This window comes from Scomber japonicus, chromosome 4 (assembly GCF_027409825.1).
Source record: "Scomber japonicus isolate fScoJap1 chromosome 4, fScoJap1.pri, whole genome shotgun sequence".
Classification (NCBI taxonomy): Eukaryota; Metazoa; Chordata; class Actinopteri; order Scombriformes; family Scombridae; genus Scomber; species Scomber japonicus.
In genome coordinates, this window is record NC_070581.1 from 213,802 (window position 1) to 232,572 (window position 18,771).

At 51.6% G+C, this 18,771-nt stretch overlaps 22 non-coding genes across 22 annotated transcripts; 17 read left to right on the top strand and 5 right to left on the bottom strand.

Moving 5' to 3' along the window:
* The first annotated feature begins 179 nt into the window (after positions 1–179).
* On the top strand, positions 180–370 carry LOC128358034 (U2 spliceosomal RNA). Its single transcript, XR_008321253.1, has one exon. It is a non-coding gene; the product is annotated as a U2 spliceosomal RNA (small nuclear RNA).
* A 569-nt stretch (positions 371–939) lies between these two features.
* On the top strand, positions 940–1,046 carry LOC128358131 (U6 spliceosomal RNA). The gene has a single exon (XR_008321342.1). It is a non-coding gene; the product is annotated as a U6 spliceosomal RNA (small nuclear RNA).
* Positions 1,047–1,273: 227 nt separating this feature from the next.
* Positions 1,274–1,388, top strand: LOC128358084 (U5 spliceosomal RNA). The gene has a single exon (XR_008321298.1). It is a non-coding gene; the product is annotated as a U5 spliceosomal RNA (small nuclear RNA).
* Positions 1,389–1,575: 187 nt separating this feature from the next.
* Positions 1,576–1,766, top strand: LOC128358035 (U2 spliceosomal RNA). Its single transcript, XR_008321254.1, has one exon. It is a non-coding gene; the product is annotated as a U2 spliceosomal RNA (small nuclear RNA).
* A 569-nt stretch (positions 1,767–2,335) lies between these two features.
* LOC128358132 (U6 spliceosomal RNA) lies at positions 2,336–2,442 on the top strand. Its single transcript, XR_008321343.1, has one exon. It is a non-coding gene; the product is annotated as a U6 spliceosomal RNA (small nuclear RNA).
* Positions 2,443–2,669: 227 nt separating this feature from the next.
* On the top strand, positions 2,670–2,784 carry LOC128358085 (U5 spliceosomal RNA). The gene has a single exon (XR_008321299.1). It is a non-coding gene; the product is annotated as a U5 spliceosomal RNA (small nuclear RNA).
* Positions 2,785–2,971: 187 nt separating this feature from the next.
* On the top strand, positions 2,972–3,162 carry LOC128358038 (U2 spliceosomal RNA). Its single transcript, XR_008321255.1, has one exon. It is a non-coding gene; the product is annotated as a U2 spliceosomal RNA (small nuclear RNA).
* A 569-nt stretch (positions 3,163–3,731) lies between these two features.
* LOC128358133 (U6 spliceosomal RNA) lies at positions 3,732–3,838 on the top strand. Its single transcript, XR_008321344.1, has one exon. It is a non-coding gene; the product is annotated as a U6 spliceosomal RNA (small nuclear RNA).
* Positions 3,839–4,065: 227 nt separating this feature from the next.
* LOC128358086 (U5 spliceosomal RNA) lies at positions 4,066–4,180 on the top strand. The gene has a single exon (XR_008321300.1). It is a non-coding gene; the product is annotated as a U5 spliceosomal RNA (small nuclear RNA).
* A 187-nt stretch (positions 4,181–4,367) lies between these two features.
* On the top strand, positions 4,368–4,558 carry LOC128358039 (U2 spliceosomal RNA). The gene has a single exon (XR_008321256.1). It is a non-coding gene; the product is annotated as a U2 spliceosomal RNA (small nuclear RNA).
* A 569-nt stretch (positions 4,559–5,127) lies between these two features.
* Positions 5,128–5,234, top strand: LOC128358134 (U6 spliceosomal RNA). Its single transcript, XR_008321345.1, has one exon. It is a non-coding gene; the product is annotated as a U6 spliceosomal RNA (small nuclear RNA).
* Positions 5,235–5,461: 227 nt separating this feature from the next.
* LOC128358087 (U5 spliceosomal RNA) lies at positions 5,462–5,576 on the top strand. The gene has a single exon (XR_008321301.1). It is a non-coding gene; the product is annotated as a U5 spliceosomal RNA (small nuclear RNA).
* A 187-nt stretch (positions 5,577–5,763) lies between these two features.
* On the top strand, positions 5,764–5,954 carry LOC128358040 (U2 spliceosomal RNA). Its single transcript, XR_008321257.1, has one exon. It is a non-coding gene; the product is annotated as a U2 spliceosomal RNA (small nuclear RNA).
* A 569-nt stretch (positions 5,955–6,523) lies between these two features.
* LOC128358135 (U6 spliceosomal RNA) lies at positions 6,524–6,630 on the top strand. Its single transcript, XR_008321346.1, has one exon. It is a non-coding gene; the product is annotated as a U6 spliceosomal RNA (small nuclear RNA).
* Positions 6,631–6,857: 227 nt separating this feature from the next.
* Positions 6,858–6,972, top strand: LOC128358088 (U5 spliceosomal RNA). The gene has a single exon (XR_008321302.1). It is a non-coding gene; the product is annotated as a U5 spliceosomal RNA (small nuclear RNA).
* A 187-nt stretch (positions 6,973–7,159) lies between these two features.
* On the top strand, positions 7,160–7,350 carry LOC128358041 (U2 spliceosomal RNA). The gene has a single exon (XR_008321258.1). It is a non-coding gene; the product is annotated as a U2 spliceosomal RNA (small nuclear RNA).
* Positions 7,351–7,919: 569 nt separating this feature from the next.
* On the top strand, positions 7,920–8,026 carry LOC128358137 (U6 spliceosomal RNA). Its single transcript, XR_008321348.1, has one exon. It is a non-coding gene; the product is annotated as a U6 spliceosomal RNA (small nuclear RNA).
* Positions 8,027–8,199: 173 nt separating this feature from the next.
* On the bottom strand, positions 8,200–8,390 carry LOC128358042 (U2 spliceosomal RNA). The gene has a single exon (XR_008321259.1). It is a non-coding gene; the product is annotated as a U2 spliceosomal RNA (small nuclear RNA).
* Positions 8,391–8,577: 187 nt separating this feature from the next.
* Positions 8,578–8,692, bottom strand: LOC128358090 (U5 spliceosomal RNA). Its single transcript, XR_008321304.1, has one exon. It is a non-coding gene; the product is annotated as a U5 spliceosomal RNA (small nuclear RNA).
* Positions 8,693–8,919: 227 nt separating this feature from the next.
* Positions 8,920–9,026, bottom strand: LOC128358138 (U6 spliceosomal RNA). Its single transcript, XR_008321349.1, has one exon. It is a non-coding gene; the product is annotated as a U6 spliceosomal RNA (small nuclear RNA).
* Positions 9,027–9,595: 569 nt separating this feature from the next.
* On the bottom strand, positions 9,596–9,786 carry LOC128358050 (U2 spliceosomal RNA). Its single transcript, XR_008321267.1, has one exon. It is a non-coding gene; the product is annotated as a U2 spliceosomal RNA (small nuclear RNA).
* Positions 9,787–9,973: 187 nt separating this feature from the next.
* On the bottom strand, positions 9,974–10,088 carry LOC128358091 (U5 spliceosomal RNA). The gene has a single exon (XR_008321305.1). It is a non-coding gene; the product is annotated as a U5 spliceosomal RNA (small nuclear RNA).
* Positions 10,089–18,771: the final 8,683 nt, after the last annotated feature.

Genomic DNA, 18,771 nt, shown 5'->3' on the forward strand with positions numbered 1-18,771 from the left:
TGTTTGTGAAAAGACAAGCGAGCGGCCTTCCTCAGTAAGACGTGTTTTGCTGCGTGTATCACACCTAGGGGGGCCGAGCTGCTAAGCAGCGGCCGTTCTCCAAGCCCGCTGAAACGACGGCACCACGCTGAGGCTGAAGCTTGCGGGAGGTGGGCCGGGGCGGCCAACGTCCAGGGGTCATCGCTTCTCGGCCTTTTGGCTAAGATCAAGTGTAGTATCTGTTCTTATCAGTTTAATATCTGATACGTCCCCTACCCGGGGACCATATATTAAATTGCTTTTTGGAGCAGGGAGATGGAATAGGGGCTTGCTCCGTCCACTCCACGCATCGACCCGGTATTGCAGTACCTCCAGGAACGGTGCACCCCCCCCCTCTCTCTCTGTTTAATATGAAAAAAGACTTAACTGAGTAGGTAGGCCGGTCTAGCAGCACTGACGAATTGAGACCCATTTCAAGGTTGTTCAAGCACCCCTGAAAATGAGCAAATTATCTTTGTTTCCTATGAATTATTTTATACAACTTTGGCCAGGGGGATTGAGTCACAGCAGATGGCAGGTTGCCTGTCTCAAGGAGAGCAGACATGCCCCCTGCTGGATCTTCATCAGTATCTCTAATCACCTGCGTCGAATAGGGGGGGAAAGTGCAGCGTGACACGGTGTGAGATTTGCACCTTGGGGCGGCACACAAAGAGGGAGATTGTGGGGGCATAAGAGGTTTGGCATGAAGGCCATTCCACAGCGAGGCTTGTCATAAAGATGAGTCCACAGGGTGTGTCTGAGAGGCTCTCGGTTGTCCTGCTATGGGTCACACGAGGGGATTGATCGCTCTTTTCATGCTTCATGCAAGGGTGCTGCCCACTGCCCTCCGGACCGCGTCCGCGGCCAAGGGGTCATTCTTCCCACGGGGGAGTAAAAGGGAAGCAGCACCTGTCTGCCTGTGTACTTGCCAAGGCAGTACATATGAAAAATTGGAATCGATACAGAGAAGATTAGCATGGCCCCTGCGAAAGGATGACACGCAACATCGTGAAGCGTTTCCACATTTTGACCCTTGCTCCTCTGGAACACCCGAGTAGGACGTTAGTCCTGTGGCTGGAAAGCCTGGAGCTCTTTGCCGCATTTCACAAAATCTAAAAACATGACAAGAAAAAGTTGGCGCCTTGCTCTTGCTGCGCGGTGTAGGGGAATGGGTGTTCACCATGTCGGGGCTCACCGTGAAGGGGGTGACTGGGACCACTGTTGTGTTCGTCTGCTGTTGGTGAGCGGGGCGCACTTACTCGGCTTTCTCTTCATCACGAACAAGTCTTTCGCCTTTTACTAAAGACTTCCGTGGAGAGGAACACCCACGAGTTAGATCTATTTTTGGCAGGCTTTGCCGTTTGGCAGAGCCTCATTGTGTTTGTGAAAAGACAAGCGAGCGGCCTTCCTCAGTAAGACGTGTTTTGCTGCGTGTATCACACCTAGGGGGGCCGAGCTGCTAAGCAGCGGCCGTTCTCCAAGCCCGCTGAAACGACGGCACCACGCTGAGGCTGAAGCTTGCGGGAGGTGGGCCGGGGCGGCCAACGTCCAGGGGTCATCGCTTCTCGGCCTTTTGGCTAAGATCAAGTGTAGTATCTGTTCTTATCAGTTTAATATCTGATACGTCCCCTACCCGGGGACCATATATTAAATTGCTTTTTGGAGCAGGGAGATGGAATAGGGGCTTGCTCCGTCCACTCCACGCATCGACCCGGTATTGCAGTACCTCCAGGAACGGTGCACCCCCCCCCTCTCTCTCTGTTTAATATGAAAAAAGACTTAACTGAGTAGGTAGGCCGGTCTAGCAGCACTGACGAATTGAGACCCATTTCAAGGTTGTTCAAGCACCCCTGAAAATGAGCAAATTATCTTTGTTTCCTATGAATTATTTTATACAACTTTGGCCAGGGGGATTGAGTCACAGCAGATGGCAGGTTGCCTGTCTCAAGGAGAGCAGACATGCCCCCTGCTGGATCTTCATCAGTATCTCTAATCACCTGCGTCGAATAGGGGGGGAAAGTGCAGCGTGACACGGTGTGAGATTTGCACCTTGGGGCGGCACACAAAGAGGGAGATTGTGGGGGCATAAGAGGTTTGGCATGAAGGCCATTCCACAGCGAGGCTTGTCATAAAGATGAGTCCACAGGGTGTGTCTGAGAGGCTCTCGGTTGTCCTGCTATGGGTCACACGAGGGGATTGATCGCTCTTTTCATGCTTCATGCAAGGGTGCTGCCCACTGCCCTCCGGACCGCGTCCGCGGCCAAGGGGTCATTCTTCCCACGGGGGAGTAAAAGGGAAGCAGCACCTGTCTGCCTGTGTACTTGCCAAGGCAGTACATATGAAAAATTGGAATCGATACAGAGAAGATTAGCATGGCCCCTGCGAAAGGATGACACGCAACATCGTGAAGCGTTTCCACATTTTGACCCTTGCTCCTCTGGAACACCCGAGTAGGACGTTAGTCCTGTGGCTGGAAAGCCTGGAGCTCTTTGCCGCATTTCACAAAATCTAAAAACATGACAAGAAAAAGTTGGCGCCTTGCTCTTGCTGCGCGGTGTAGGGGAATGGGTGTTCACCATGTCGGGGCTCACCGTGAAGGGGGTGACTGGGACCACTGTTGTGTTCGTCTGCTGTTGGTGAGCGGGGCGCACTTACTCGGCTTTCTCTTCATCACGAACAAGTCTTTCGCCTTTTACTAAAGACTTCCGTGGAGAGGAACACCCACGAGTTAGATCTATTTTTGGCAGGCTTTGCCGTTTGGCAGAGCCTCATTGTGTTTGTGAAAAGACAAGCGAGCGGCCTTCCTCAGTAAGACGTGTTTTGCTGCGTGTATCACACCTAGGGGGGCCGAGCTGCTAAGCAGCGGCCGTTCTCCAAGCCCGCTGAAACGACGGCACCACGCTGAGGCTGAAGCTTGCGGGAGGTGGGCCGGGGCGGCCAACGTCCAGGGGTCATCGCTTCTCGGCCTTTTGGCTAAGATCAAGTGTAGTATCTGTTCTTATCAGTTTAATATCTGATACGTCCCCTACCCGGGGACCATATATTAAATTGCTTTTTGGAGCAGGGAGATGGAATAGGGGCTTGCTCCGTCCACTCCACGCATCGACCCGGTATTGCAGTACCTCCAGGAACGGTGCACCCCCCCCCTCTCTCTCTGTTTAATATGAAAAAAGACTTAACTGAGTAGGTAGGCCGGTCTAGCAGCACTGACGAGTTGAGACCCATTTCAAGGTTGTTCAAGCACCCCTGAAAATGAGCAAATTATCTTTGTTTCCTATGAATTATTTTATACAACTTTGGCCAGGGGGATTGAGTCACAGCAGATGGCAGGTTGCCTGTCTCAAGGAGAGCAGACATGCCCCCTGCTGGATCTTCATCAGTATCTCTAATCACCTGCGTCGAATAGGGGGGGAAAGTGCAGCGTGACACGGTGTGAGATTTGCACCTTGGGGCGGCACACAAAGAGGGAGATTGTGGGGGCATAAGAGGTTTGGCATGAAGGCCATTCCACAGCGAGGCTTGTCATAAAGATGAGTCCACAGGGTGTGTCTGAGAGGCTCTCGGTTGTCCTGCTATGGGTCACACGAGGGGATTGATCGCTCTTTTCATGCTTCATGCAAGGGTGCTGCCCACTGCCCTCCGGACCGCGTCCGCGGCCAAGGGGTCATTCTTCCCACGGGGGAGTAAAAGGGAAGCAGCACCTGTCTGCCTGTGTACTTGCCAAGGCAGTACATATGAAAAATTGGAATCGATACAGAGAAGATTAGCATGGCCCCTGCGAAAGGATGACACGCAACATCGTGAAGCGTTTCCACATTTTGACCCTTGCTCCTCTGGAACACCCGAGTAGGACGTTAGTCCTGTGGCTGGAAAGCCTGGAGCTCTTTGCCGCATTTCACAAAATCTAAAAACATGACAAGAAAAAGTTGGCGCCTTGCTCTTGCTGCGCGGTGTAGGGGAATGGGTGTTCACCATGTCGGGGCTCACCGTGAAGGGGGTGACTGGGACCACTGTTGTGTTCGTCTGCTGTTGGTGAGCGGGGCGCACTTACTCGGCTTTCTCTTCATCACGAACAAGTCTTTCGCCTTTTACTAAAGACTTCCGTGGAGAGGAACACCCACGAGTTAGATCTATTTTTGGCAGGCTTTGCCGTTTGGCAGAGCCTCATTGTGTTTGTGAAAAGACAAGCGAGCGGCCTTCCTCAGTAAGACGTGTTTTGCTGCGTGTATCACACCTAGGGGGGCCGAGCTGCTAAGCAGCGGCCGTTCTCCAAGCCCGCTGAAACGACGGCACCACGCTGAGGCTGAAGCTTGCGGGAGGTGGGCCGGGGCGGCCAACGTCCAGGGGTCATCGCTTCTCGGCCTTTTGGCTAAGATCAAGTGTAGTATCTGTTCTTATCAGTTTAATATCTGATACGTCCCCTACCCGGGGACCATATATTAAATTGCTTTTTGGAGCAGGGAGATGGAATAGGGGCTTGCTCCGTCCACTCCACGCATCGACCCGGTATTGCAGTACCTCCAGGAACGGTGCACCCCCCCCCTCTCTCTCTGTTTAATATGAAAAAAGACTTAACTGAGTAGGTAGGCCGGTCTAGCAGCACTGACGAGTTGAGACCCATTTCAAGGTTGTTCAAGCACCCCTGAAAATGAGCAAATTATCTTTGTTTCCTATGAATTATTTTATACAACTTTGGCCAGGGGGATTGAGTCACAGCAGATGGCAGGTTGCCTGTCTCAAGGAGAGCAGACATGCCCCCTGCTGGATCTTCATCAGTATCTCTAATCACCTGCGTCGAATAGGGGGGGAAAGTGCAGCGTGACACGGTGTGAGATTTGCACCTTGGGGCGGCACACAAAGAGGGAGATTGTGGGGGCATAAGAGGTTTGGCATGAAGGCCATTCCACAGCGAGGCTTGTCATAAAGATGAGTCCACAGGGTGTGTCTGAGAGGCTCTCGGTTGTCCTGCTATGGGTCACACGAGGGGATTGATCGCTCTTTTCATGCTTCATGCAAGGGTGCTGCCCACTGCCCTCCGGACCGCGTCCGCGGCCAAGGGGTCATTCTTCCCACGGGGGAGTAAAAGGGAAGCAGCACCTGTCTGCCTGTGTACTTGCCAAGGCAGTACATATGAAAAATTGGAATCGATACAGAGAAGATTAGCATGGCCCCTGCGAAAGGATGACACGCAACATCGTGAAGCGTTTCCACATTTTGACCCTTGCTCCTCTGGAACACCCGAGTAGGACGTTAGTCCTGTGGCTGGAAAGCCTGGAGCTCTTTGCCGCATTTCACAAAATCTAAAAACATGACAAGAAAAAGTTGGCGCCTTGCTCTTGCTGCGCGGTGTAGGGGAATGGGTGTTCACCATGTCGGGGCTCACCGTGAAGGGGGTGACTGGGACCACTGTTGTGTTCGTCTGCTGTTGGTGAGCGGGGCGCACTTACTCGGCTTTCTCTTCATCACGAACAAGTCTTTCGCCTTTTACTAAAGACTTCCGTGGAGAGGAACACCCACGAGTTAGATCTATTTTTGGCAGGCTTTGCCGTTTGGCAGAGCCTCATTGTGTTTGTGAAAAGACAAGCGAGCGGCCTTCCTCAGTAAGACGTGTTTTGCTGCGTGTATCACACCTAGGGGGGCCGAGCTGCTAAGCAGCGGCCGTTCTCCAAGCCCGCTGAAACGACGGCACCACGCTGAGGCTGAAGCTTGCGGGAGGTGGGCCGGGGCGGCCAACGTCCAGGGGTCATCGCTTCTCGGCCTTTTGGCTAAGATCAAGTGTAGTATCTGTTCTTATCAGTTTAATATCTGATACGTCCCCTACCCGGGGACCATATATTAAATTGCTTTTTGGAGCAGGGAGATGGAATAGGGGCTTGCTCCGTCCACTCCACGCATCGACCCGGTATTGCAGTACCTCCAGGAACGGTGCACCCCCCCTCTCTCTCTCTGTTTAATATGAAAAAAGACTTAACTGAGTAGGTAGGCCGGTCTAGCAGCACTGACGAGTTGAGACCCATTTCAAGGTTGTTCAAGCACCCCTGAAAATGAGCAAATTATCTTTGTTTCCTATGAATTATTTTATACAACTTTGGCCAGGGGGATTGAGTCACAGCAGATGGCAGGTTGCCTGTCTCAAGGAGAGCAGACATGCCCCCTGCTGGATCTTCATCAGTATCTCTAATCACCTGCGTCGAATAGGGGGGGAAAGTGCAGCGTGACACGGTGTGAGATTTGCACCTTGGGGCGGCACACAAAGAGGGAGATTGTGGGGGCATAAGAGGTTTGGCATGAAGGCCATTCCACAGCGAGGCTTGTCATAAAGATGAGTCCACAGGGTGTGTCTGAGAGGCTCTCGGTTGTCCTGCTATGGGTCACACGAGGGGATTGATCGCTCTTTTCATGCTTCATGCAAGGGTGCTGCCCACTGCCCTCCGGACCGCGTCCGCGGCCAAGGGGTCATTCTTCCCACGGGGGAGTAAAAGGGAAGCAGCACCTGTCTGCCTGTGTACTTGCCAAGGCAGTACATATGAAAAATTGGAATCGATACAGAGAAGATTAGCATGGCCCCTGCGAAAGGATGACACGCAACATCGTGAAGCGTTTCCACATTTTGACCCTTGCTCCTCTGGAACACCCGAGTAGGACGTTAGTCCTGTGGCTGGAAAGCCTGGAGCTCTTTGCCGCATTTCACAAAATCTAAAAACATGACAAGAAAAAGTTGGCGCCTTGCTCTTGCTGCGCGGTGTAGGGGAATGGGTGTTCACCATGTCGGGGCTCACCGTGAAGGGGGTGACTGGGACCACTGTTGTGTTCGTCTGCTGTTGGTGAGCGGGGCGCACTTACTCGGCTTTCTCTTCATCACGAACAAGTCTTTCGCCTTTTACTAAAGACTTCCGTGGAGAGGAACACCCACGAGTTAGATCTATTTTTGGCAGGCTTTGCCGTTTGGCAGAGCCTCATTGTGTTTGTGAAAAGACAAGCGAGCGGCCTTCCTCAGTAAGACGTGTTTTGCTGCGTGTATCACACCTAGGGGGGCCGAGCTGCTAAGCAGCGGCCGTTCTCCAAGCCCGCTGAAACGACGGCACCACGCTGAGGCTGAAGCTTGCGGGAGGTGGGCCGGGGCGGCCAACGTCCAGGGGTCATCGCTTCTCGGCCTTTTGGCTAAGATCAAGTGTAGTATCTGTTCTTATCAGTTTAATATCTGATACGTCCCCTACCCGGGGACCATATATTAAATTGCTTTTTGGAGCAGGGAGATGGAATAGGGGCTTGCTCCGTCCACTCCACGCATCGACCCGGTATTGCAGTACCTCCAGGAACGGTGCACCCCCCCCCTCTCTCTCTGTTTAATATGAAAAAAGACTTAACTGAGTAGGTAGGCCGGTCTAGCAGCACTGACGAATTGAGACCCATTTCAAGGTTGTTCAAGCACCCCTGAAAATGAGCAAATTATCTTTGTTTCCTATGAATTATTTTATACAACTTTGGCCAGGGGGATTGAGTCACAGCAGATGGCAGGTTGCCTGTCTCAAGGAGAGCAGACATGCCCCCTGCTGGATCTTCATCAGTATCTCTAATCACCTGCGTCGAATAGGGGGGGAAAGTGCAGCGTGACACGGTGTGAGATTTGCACCTTGGGGCGGCACACAAAGAGGGAGATTGTGGGGGCATAAGAGGTTTGGCATGAAGGCCATTCCACAGCGAGGCTTGTCATAAAGATGAGTCCACAGGGTGTGTCTGAGAGGCTCTCGGTTGTCCTGCTATGGGTCACACGAGGGGATTGATCGCTCTTTTCATGCTTCATGCAAGGGTGCTGCCCACTGCCCTCCGGACCGCGTCCGCGGCCAAGGGGTCATTCTTCCCACGGGGGAGTAAAAGGGAAGCAGCACCTGTCTGCCTGTGTACTTGCCAAGGCAGTACATATGAAAAATTGGAATCGATACAGAGAAGATTAGCATGGCCCCTGCGAAAGGATGACACGCAACATCGTGAAGCGTTTCCACATTTTGACCCTTGCTCCTCTGGAACACCCGAGTAGGACGTTAGTCCTGTGGCTGGAAAGCCTTTGCTCATTTTCAGGGGTGCTTGAACAACCTTGAAATGGGTCTCAATTCGTCAGTGCTGCTAGACCGGCCTACCTACTCAGTTAAGTCTTTTTTCATATTAAACAGAGAGAGAGGGGGGGGGTGCACCGTTCCTGGAGGTACTGCAATACCGGGTCGATGCGTGGAGTGGACGGAGCAAGCCCCTATTCCATCTCCCTGCTCCAAAAAGCAATTTAATATATGGTCCCCGGGTAGGGGACGTATCAGATATTAAACTGATAAGAACAGATACTACACTTGATCTTAGCCAAAAGGCCGAGAAGCGATGACCCCTGGACGTTGGCCGCCCCGGCCCACCTCCCGCAAGCTTCAGCCTCAGCGTGGTGCCGTCGTTTCAGCGGGCTTGGAGAACGGCCGCTGCTTAGCAGCTCGGCCCCCCTAGGTGTGATACACGCAGCAAAACACGTCTTACTGAGGAAGGCCGCACGCTTGTCTTTTCACAAACACAATGAGGCTCTGCCAAACGGCAAAGCCTGCCAAAAATAGATCTAACTCGTGGGTGTTCCTCTCCACGGAAGTCTTTAGTAAAAGGCGAAAGACTTGTTCGTGATGAAGAGAAAGCCGAGTAAGTGCGCCCCGCTCACCAACAGCAGACGAACACAACAGTGGTCCCAGTCACCCCCTTCACGGTGAGCCCCGACATGGTGAACACCCATTCCCCTACACCGCGCAGCAAGAGCAAGGCGCCAACTTTTTCTTGTCATGTTTTTAGATTTTGTGAAATGCGGCAAAGAGCTCCAGGCTTTCCAGCCACAGGACTAACGTCCTACTCGGGTGTTCCAGAGGAGCAAGGGTCAAAATGTGGAAACGCTTCACGATGTTGCGTGTCATCCTTTCGCAGGGGCCATGCTAATCTTCTCTGTATCGATTCCAATTTTTCATATGTACTGCCTTGGCAAGTACACAGGCAGACAGGTGCTGCTTCCCTTTTACTCCCCCGTGGGAAGAATGACCCCTTGGCCGCGGACGCGGTCCGGAGGGCAGTGGGCAGCACCCTTGCATGAAGCATGAAAAGAGCGATCAATCCCCTCGTGTGACCCATAGCAGGACAACCGAGAGCCTCTCAGACACACCCTGTGGACTCATCTTTATGACAAGCCTCGCTGTGGAATGGCCTTCATGCCAAACCTCTTATGCCCCCACAATCTCCCTCTTTGTGTGCCGCCCCAAGGTGCAAATCTCACACCGTGTCACGCTGCACTTTCCCCCCCTATTCGACGCAGGTGATTAGAGATACTGATGAAGATCCAGCAGGGGGCATGTCTGCTCTCCTTGAGACAGGCAACCTGCCATCTGCTGTGACTCAATCCCCCTGGCCAAAGTTGTATAAAATAATTCATAGGAAACAAAGATAATTTGCTCATTTTCAGGGGTGCTTGAACAACCTTGAAATGGGTCTCAACTCGTCAGTGCTGCTAGACCGGCCTACCTACTCAGTTAAGTCTTTTTTCATATTAAACAGAGAGAGAGGGGGGGGGTGCACCGTTCCTGGAGGTACTGCAATACCGGGTCGATGCATGGAGTGGACGGAGCAAGCCCCTATTCCATCTCCCTGCTCCAAAAAGCAATTTAATATATGGTCCCCGGGTAGGGGACGTATCAGATATTAAACTGATAAGAACAGATACTACACTTGATCTTAGCCAAAAGGCCGAGAAGCGATGACCCCTGGACGTTGGCCGCCCCGGCCCACCTCCCGCAAGCTTCAGCCTCAGCGTGGTGCCGTCGTTTCAGCGGGCTTGGAGAACGGCCGCTGCTTAGCAGCTCGGCCCCCCTAGGTGTGATACACGCAGCAAAACACGTCTTACTGAGGAAGGCCGCTCGCTTGTCTTTTCACAAACACAATGAGGCTCTGCCAAACGGCAAAGCCTGCCAAAAATAGATCTAACTCGTGGGTGTTCCTCTCCACGGAAGTCTTTAGTAAAAGGCGAAAGACTTGTTCGTGATGAAGAGAAAGCCGAGTAAGTGCGCCCCGCTCACCAACAGCAGACGAACACAACAGTGGTCCCAGTCACCCCCTTCACGGTGAGCCCCGACATGGTGAACACCCATTCCCCTACACCGCGCAGCAAGAGCAAGGCGCCAACTTTTTCTTGTCATGTTTTTAGATTTTGTGAAATGCGGCAAAGAGCTCCAGGCTTTCCAGCCACAGGACTAACGTCCTACTCGGGTGTTCCAGAGGAGCAAGGGTCAAAATGTGGAAACGCTTCACGATGTTGCGTGTCATCCTTTCGCAGCCGTGAAACCCTTGTTCTCTGTCCCAATTGTCCCAATTCCCAGGTTTTTTTTTTCTTTTTCATTGAGCAAATCGGCCCAGCCAATCAGGTTGAATTATTTGTCTCAATTTGTCTCAATTTGGAGAATCCAACTTTCTCAACCAATAGGAGAGCTGGATTTGTCCCAATTCTCCGCCATCTTTTCTCCCCGCCCCGCTGCCTTCATTCAGCCTTCAGACTGGAAACGGAGAGCATCTGGTAAGTGTAAAACTCACTTAATACTTATCTAAAGTGCTGTATGTATTAGCCGAATATTATGCCGTGTTAAATAAAAATATATGCTTGAATTTTGCTTCCCGTCGTCACGTTATACCACCTTTACTCTTAAATGGCTGTATTGCTAGCTGAGGTGACGGCGCGGTCTTGCTAGGTCCCGCTATTACTTGTAAAGTGCACATAATGTCTTTATTTATATCGGACTTTATATAAGAATTATTTTATGAATTTATTTTTACATGTGTGCTTGTAACGGGACGCTTTGACGCGTTGTAACGGGACGCTTTGACACACGTGTTGACACACAGACGACATGACAGGCGCCATATACCATGTAAAAAATCAATGAATATTTATTAAGTGCATTATATTTTCACACGTGTCACATATAAATCCTCTTTGACGCGTTGTAACGGGACGCTTTGACCCGTTGTAACGGGACGCTTTGATGCGTTGACACAGGTGTTGACACACAGACGACATGACAGGTGCCATATAGCATGTAAAAAATCAATGAATATTTATTAAGTGCATTATATTTTCACACGTGTCACATATAAATCCTCTAGAGACATTATTAAACCTATGTTATAAGTTGCTGCATTACTTTCACACATACACAGTGATATTTAAAAGAGAGAAATTATGAGCACAGCTGAACACTAATGTAAACACATGTTATATGTTGCTGCATTACTTTCACACACACACACACAGTGATATTTAAAGGAGTGTAATTATGAGCACAGCTGAACACTAATGTAAACCTATGTTATAAGTTGCTGCATTACTTTCACACACAGTGACATTTAAAAGAGAGAAATTATGAGCACAGCTGAACACTAATGTAACTGTGTTGTCTTCTTGTTTTATACAGATCATTTTTGAAAGTATGACTGTAAGTAGTACATGTGTCTTCACCCCATTTGCATTTCATATCTGTACTTGCACTTTTCATAACGCTGATGTTCATTTTCTCTCCTTAGACTGAACATCCAACTTTTAGGAGAGCCCCCAACGGGACTCTCCTCCTAAAGGCTTCGGCTGAGGCACAGGCCCTGGCCCACCAGCAGGCAGTTGGGGGGTACAGGGCCAAGAAGCCAGAGGAGGTGGATGCAGAGGCCTGGGCCCACGTCGCTTCCGAGGGCGGCGACACCTCCAACGCCGCCCTCGTCCTGAGCCGGTGGAAGGTCCAGTTTGGCAAGTACCAGGGCAAGATCTTCCACTGGCTCCTGGAGAACGACGTGGGCTACACCATCAACCTGGTCGCCTCCCACCAGAAGGAGAGAGAGAGGACGGGGTCTCAGTCCCCCCTAATGGCCAACAAGGTAGAGTCAGAGCCTTCAGTCTGATATTTACACAACACAGTTATAGGTAAGAGTGATGACAGCTTTACTTCTGTGTCAATTTACAGGATGCCCTTGTCCGCTACTCCTCGGCGTACCCTGACTTTGTGGAGGCAGTCAGGTTCCACCGTGCGTTCGAGGAGGCGCGGGCAAAGTCCCTCCAGCCCGGTCAGGAGGGACAGGCGCTTGTTGGCTTTGGGGACTTTAAATCAGAGACCCTGCAGAGCCTGTACGAGTCGGAGGACAAGAAGAAAATCAGGTCAAATGTAATAAAATGTGAATAGTTATGTAGCTGCTGTGGTGATTACATTCATCTAACAAGCTCTCTGATTTGCACAGGTTTGTCAACTACCTCCGGAGGAAGGTCCCAGGTCCCGGGACACAGATGGAGAACGCCGTCCGGTACATCAAGAAGAGAGACAGGCAGAGAGCTGCTCCTGCTGCTGCTGGATCGTCCACCGCTGCTGCCACCAGCACCAGCACCACCACCAGCAGCACCAGCAGCAGCAGCAGCACAGCCTCTGCCTGGGCCACCAAGAGTGGATCTACGTAAGTGTTTTAAAGCTGTGATGTTAGTTGAATAGATGCACTCTCTGCAGAGACGTATTTGTCATGTTGTGACATTATACATGCTGTTGTGTGTTTCTTCTCATTGTAGACCTCTTGACCCTGCCATCAAGGCCTTTCTCTCCGGGCGGCGTTCTCTGTCTGGGTTGGAAATGCAGGCCAAGCTGCAGAAGCTGAGGACACCAAAGCCTGCATTTCCAGGCAAGTTCCAGTACAGTCTGATCACATCCCAGAGTTCAACTTGACTGTTTTTCTCATGTTTGCTGTTTTTGCTCTTTGTTGATTCCCTCTGACTGTGTGACTGCAGCCTCCTCCAGACCAGCTCTTCCCTCATTGTCATCTGAGGAGCCTTCAGATGAAGAGCTGGTCAAGGCGGTAGTTGACACTGAAAAGTGTAAGTAGTAAAAAATAAAGTGTTAAATATGGAATATTGTTTATGAAAGAGAAGCTGGGATTCATTTTGACTGCTCTTAATATTTTGCTCTATACTCTGCAAATATTTGAGATTATTGAACACTGTATTTCTCTTTAAGCCTCCCAAGTACAGGCCCCTCTCTCTCTCCGACCGCTGCATCCACCTCCTGCCATCGCCGCTGCTGTCGCTGCCACCGCCGCCACCACCGCTGCTGCCGCCGCTGCCCCGCATGAGGGGGCTGGTGTCTCTGCCGTGCTGGAACCCAGTGATGAGGAGCTGCTGGAAGCATCGCAGGAGAACCTCCCCACGGAACCTCCAGCAGCCCTCATCCTGGACCAGCCCGCAGAGTCACCAGCTCCCTCCACACCAGGACCACCAGCAGGACCGCCGCCGCCGCCGCCCGGAGAGGACTTGGAGGAGATGCCTGGGCCTGCCTTCCTCCCTCCTCCACCACCTGCTAGCAGTGCTGAGGTAAAGCTGTCTGTCAGCTACACTACATGTTACCGGTCAGGTCTCAGAGGTCACTGCTGTCCTCACCCATAAAGTCATTTCCTAAAATATTAATAAGTATAAGTATAAGAATAAGTATATAAGTATAAGTGCTTTGTATGTTTGTCTTGTTCTCCCTCCAGCTGCTGCCTGTGTCCTGGCGGGCAGCTCTCACTGCGGAGCAGCAGCAGTGGATCGGTCGGGTGCTGTTTACCAGGAGCAGCACGGGGAGGGCTCAGCTCATCAATGAGCTGAACCTCTGGTGGTACCCTCCCCAAGCCCGGCCGATCTACAATCAGCCTCCCGCGTCCCCCGAACCCTTCTTCGCATGTCGGCTGTTCCTCTGGATGCCACACAGGATCTGGGGTCTGCAGCTGACATGCCCCCAGCCTTTGTGCACTGGGATCCTCACAAAGGCTGGGCTCTACAGGACCATCCGGAGGGTCCTGGACATCGACGGCTGGTATCTCATGGCCACTGAGTACCTGGAGTGCCGTCGATGCACGAAGAAGGTCGGCGGATGGTCACAGGGCATCATCAGGCAGCTGTCCCCCACCTACAGCTGCCAGTTTCCGGCTGTACTGACGTACAAGTGAGACAGACTTGTTATTGTTATATATATATATATATATGTATGAGTGTTAGTTGTGATAAATGTGTATATAACTTTGTGTTGTGCTTCTGCAGGCTGTCCTGTGACCTGAGGGTGGTTGGACAGCTGAAGTCCCGCACTCTGGGCAATAGTGCGAATCAGCTGTACAACACCCTGCGGGAGCAACACTCTGACGCCTGGATGCGGAAAGCGATCAACTACCTCGGCGTTTGCGAGCAGTTCCTGGCCTTGTCCGGGGGGCATTTTCCACCACCGCCCCAAATGCCCCCTGTTCCATCACCCATCTGGCTGCTGACGGTCTTCGGCTACGATGTCCTGACGCGGCTGGATGAGTACAAGGCCAGGATCACGTCCACCTTCGGATCCATCTTGAAGATGGATTCGACCAAGATGGCAAGTTGTCTCTCACAATTTCATATTTTACACCACAGCTCTCTGTGTGTGTGTGTGTGTGTGTGTGTGTGTGTGTGTGTGTGTGTGTGCGTGCTCACTGACATTAACTTTTGAAATCTCCCCCCCCCCTTCTCTCTTTCCCCCTGCCAGGTGACGAAGAAGCTCGCAGGTGCCGCCTCCGACACGGCCGCCTGGGTCTCTAACGTAGGGAATGAGCACGGGCAGGTCCTCATGAGCGTCCTCACGTGCACCGAGGGCGCTGAGGGCCTGTCCAGGATGGCGGCCGGACTAATGAGGCGGTACCGACTCGCCGGGGTTCCCCCTCCAGAGGTCATGTACGTGGACCGGGACTGCTGCAAGAGAGACGGCTTGTCGAAGACAGCTGCCTTGTTTCAGGTGTGAAAGAGAGACTGTAAACTCTAACGCTCCCAATGACAGTTAAAATGTAATATGAACGATTTAACACATTATTATGTTTCTGGATCACAGGAGTGGGGACAGCTCGTGGTGAGGCTAGACATCTGGCACCTAATGAGAAGGTTCTCATTGGGTGCCACCACCCAAAGCCACGAGCTGTACCCTGCCTTCATGGGGCAGCTGTCTCACTGCATCTTCGAGGTGGACCCCGGAGATGCCAGCCGTCTCAAGGAGGCTAAGCGGTCCCAGCTGGAGGGGAGGCACGGGACGGTCGGCCTGACTGACGCCGAGGTGATCCAGAGGATCACCAAGGAGGAGTGGCGGCTCCACTGTCGGCGGAGGACACGTGGGGCCGAGGAGTCTACGCTCCTCATCCAGGACCTGCTGGACACCTTCGGCGGCCCGTCAGGAAACGACACCCTGGGCGTCCCGTTGCTCGACGCTTTCCGCATCCAGGATATTTGGAGTACGCAGAGGCACCATCTCAGCTGCATCCAGGACCCACCAGGTGTGCAGCTGTACACCGAGACCGGCAGGCTGACCAAGGGCGGAGTCATCCTGCCGGTTTATCGCTGCGCGAGGGGCTCCACGTCCTTGGAGTCCTTCCACCTCCACCTCAACCGGTTCATCCCAGGTATCTGAATGTGCGCCACGTGATCAAATATATTCTGTGTTCTCGTAGAAATGAAAATTCACTTTTTCATGTGAAACCTCCTTCCTCAGGAACGAGAGCGAGTGCAAAGTACTTTCAGGCGTTCCTGGTCGATGGACTGGTGAGGTGGAACGAGGACCGCGCAGCGGCAGCTGCACCACCACCACCACCGGATGCAGCTGAGGGTCAACAGATGGCACCTCTGCACTCCTACAGTGGCCACCTCAAGCACGTCCTTAATCAGAAGAGCCAAAGGGTGCTTGGCCTTCACATGGTTAAGGACTTCACCAAGCCTGCTGCGTACACAGGTATGTGACCTGACAACTTTAAGTGATGTGTCTTCACTTTAGTCTCACACCATGAATGTGAAACTAAACAAAAAGACAAGTAGCATTTCTCAAATCCTTTGTTTTTTGCTGTGACAGGGGAGCTCATCGGGGTTGAGTACCTGTACCAGCAGACTAACAGGGTGCTTGAGGATGTCAGCTTGGACCCTGACACTCCGGACGAGGCTGCTGCCGTCGACGCGCTCGAAAACGTCGACGAGGGTATCGAGGTGGACGAGGACGATCCCACCATCTTCCCGCCCGATACTCCAGCAGCCCGGTCAGGTCATCCAGCTGACGCACCCAAGTCTGAGCCATCCGGTCCGGCCGCCCCCGACCAATCTGCCCCTCCCGAGGCCCCTGAAGTGAAGCCTGCTCCTGCCTCCCGCGACTCCTCCTCAGAGTCTGAGGTAAGTTAACTGATTCAACTTAATTTTACTGATTATATTCTTGAACAATAATAATAATAATAATAATAATGATAATAATAATAATAGTAGTAGTGTAGATTTTGGATAAAGCTTACTGGCTATTTGCTCATGTCTTCCTTCAGGAGGAGATGCAGGGTCCTGATGGCCAGCCAGGCTATCAGCATGTCCTGAAGCTGGCCAAGGCCCTGCTGGAGGCACGGAGCCTTCAGGGGCTTTCAGACAGGAGGGTAGACAGACTCGTCGCTCTCTGGCAACGCCTGCCAGAGAGCGACAAGAAGAGAGTCGTCTACCCTCCCAGACACCGGGAGGGGCAGCACGCGGGGCGCTTCAAGGCAGCGAAGGGGAAGGACACCTCTTGCCCTGGAAAGCAGAGTCTCCAACGGTGAGTGTCATCAACAATATTCTGATTTCCTCTAGTAAACATCTGCTGTACATTAATGCACACTAACACTCTCGCTCTCCTCTCAGCTGCCTTCTCGGACCGCACTCGGGCCCTGCAAATTGGCCTAGCACCAGTCGCCTGGTGGAGGCCATTTGCCGCCAGCTCTGCCGTCTCCACCCCGCGGCCACGCGGGTCGGGGGGATCGCCAAAACTCGGTGGTCCCTCATCCTGGCGGACTACGTGGCCGTCAGAGAGGCAGTGCTGGCCAGCCCGAGGCTGATGGCTCAGACTGAGATTCAGCTCTTTGAGCTAAATCAAAGGACGCTCTCACAGTGGTAAGAGTGTGACATGAAGCTGCACTGTGATTTTATCTTTTGATGAAAGCTGAAGAGTGTAAAAACTGTCTGTGTTTGTCCTTCCAGGTTCTCTAGACGCCAGAAGGAGAGGGGAGCGGCTGTGCTGCTGCAGGGAACTGGCGTCGTCCCTGCAGTAGCCATTGCCCAACAGCCTCTCCCTGCTGCCAAAGGGCTGTCCTCCGTGCCGGTGGGACGAGGACAGCCCTTCTCCTTCGTCGTGCCCGAGGAGCCAGGGCCCTCCTGGAGGGGCCTGCCACCACCTCCTCATCCTGCTGCTGCTGCTGCTGCTACTGCTGCTGCTGCTGCTCCCCCTGCTCCCCCTGGACATCCTCCAGCTGCTGCTGCTCCCCCCCCTCATCTTCCTCTTCAACTCCTCACTGCTCCTCCACTGCTCCCAGGTAGCCTCACCCCACCTGCCCCTCAGCCTCCTCCTCTTCCTGCTGTACCCCGATCAACAGCCCACAGGAAGAGGAAGACGGCTGAGGCGGCTGCCGCTGCTGGGGAGCAGGGCCCGCTGCCTGGGGGCAAAACCCGACGGCCAGTGGCACAGTACGTCTGCCGCCAGTGTGGCCAGCCCAAGAGGCTGGACACGGGCCACACTCGCATCGATGGTGTGGCGTACTGTGCGGCCGTCGGGGGAAAGACCGTGGAGGAGTGGAAGGAGGAATTGAGGAGGAAAGGACAGGACAAAGGGGGGGGGGCATCTTAGTTTTTTTAATTTGTTTTTATTTACTTTTTTTTTATAATAAAAAAACCTTTCAATGGTAAATACATGTGTCTGTCTTATTCTTTTTGCTTATTGCTATTAATGCTTCATTGTGTTCACCAGAGAGTCTGCAGCTAACTGTGGGTTTTATTTTAAAAAAGGTCACAAATAACAGAGCAGCAGAAACCACAATACATGAATCCACACAATATAATATATATAATTTAATACATTCATTACTCAAACATTATTTTGGGAATCATAAAGACTACAAGTCTGCAGCAAACTGTGGGTTATTATAAAGTGGTTTTATTAAAAAAAGGTCACAAATAACAGCAGCAGAAATTACATTACATGAATCCACACACAAAAATGTACATATATATATATATATATATATAATTTCTCATTATTTTGGGAATCATAAAGACTATGTAGTGTATTTTCTGCTACAGATCTATGTATTTCTATTATTGTATTTCTAAGCTAAAGTTCTGTCTCTGTGTGTAGGCCTTAAAGTATAGTTTATATAACAGTCAGTGTCTTCATGTGAAATCTGGTTCCATCCAGTATAATGGTCATTAATATCTAGGGGTTGTCAAACAGTAAAGGCATTGGAGCTGGGAATATAAACCAGTATAGATTGTGTCCTTTTATGGATGAAAAGCAGAGTACTCATGTTTAAGATGATGTATACATTTATGGGGTGTAACTTAAGTATAAAAAGATTGTACACTTAAAATAACGGCAGGGACAGAATGAGGCTCCATTGGACAGGGACACTTCAGCCTCAAATTGATCCAGGTCTGTCTCCACTGGAAAAGTCTGCAGCAAACTGTGGGTTATTATAAAGTGGTTTTATTAAAAAAAGGTCACAAATAACAGCAGCAGAAATTACATTAGATGAATCCACACACAAAAATGTACATATATATATAATTTCATACATTCATTACTCATTATTTTGGGAATCATAAAGACTACAATCACTTTTGTCACTCACTACACACTACTACACCCAGTGTCTAATCCTTGCTCCAACCGGGAATCGAACACGGGTTCC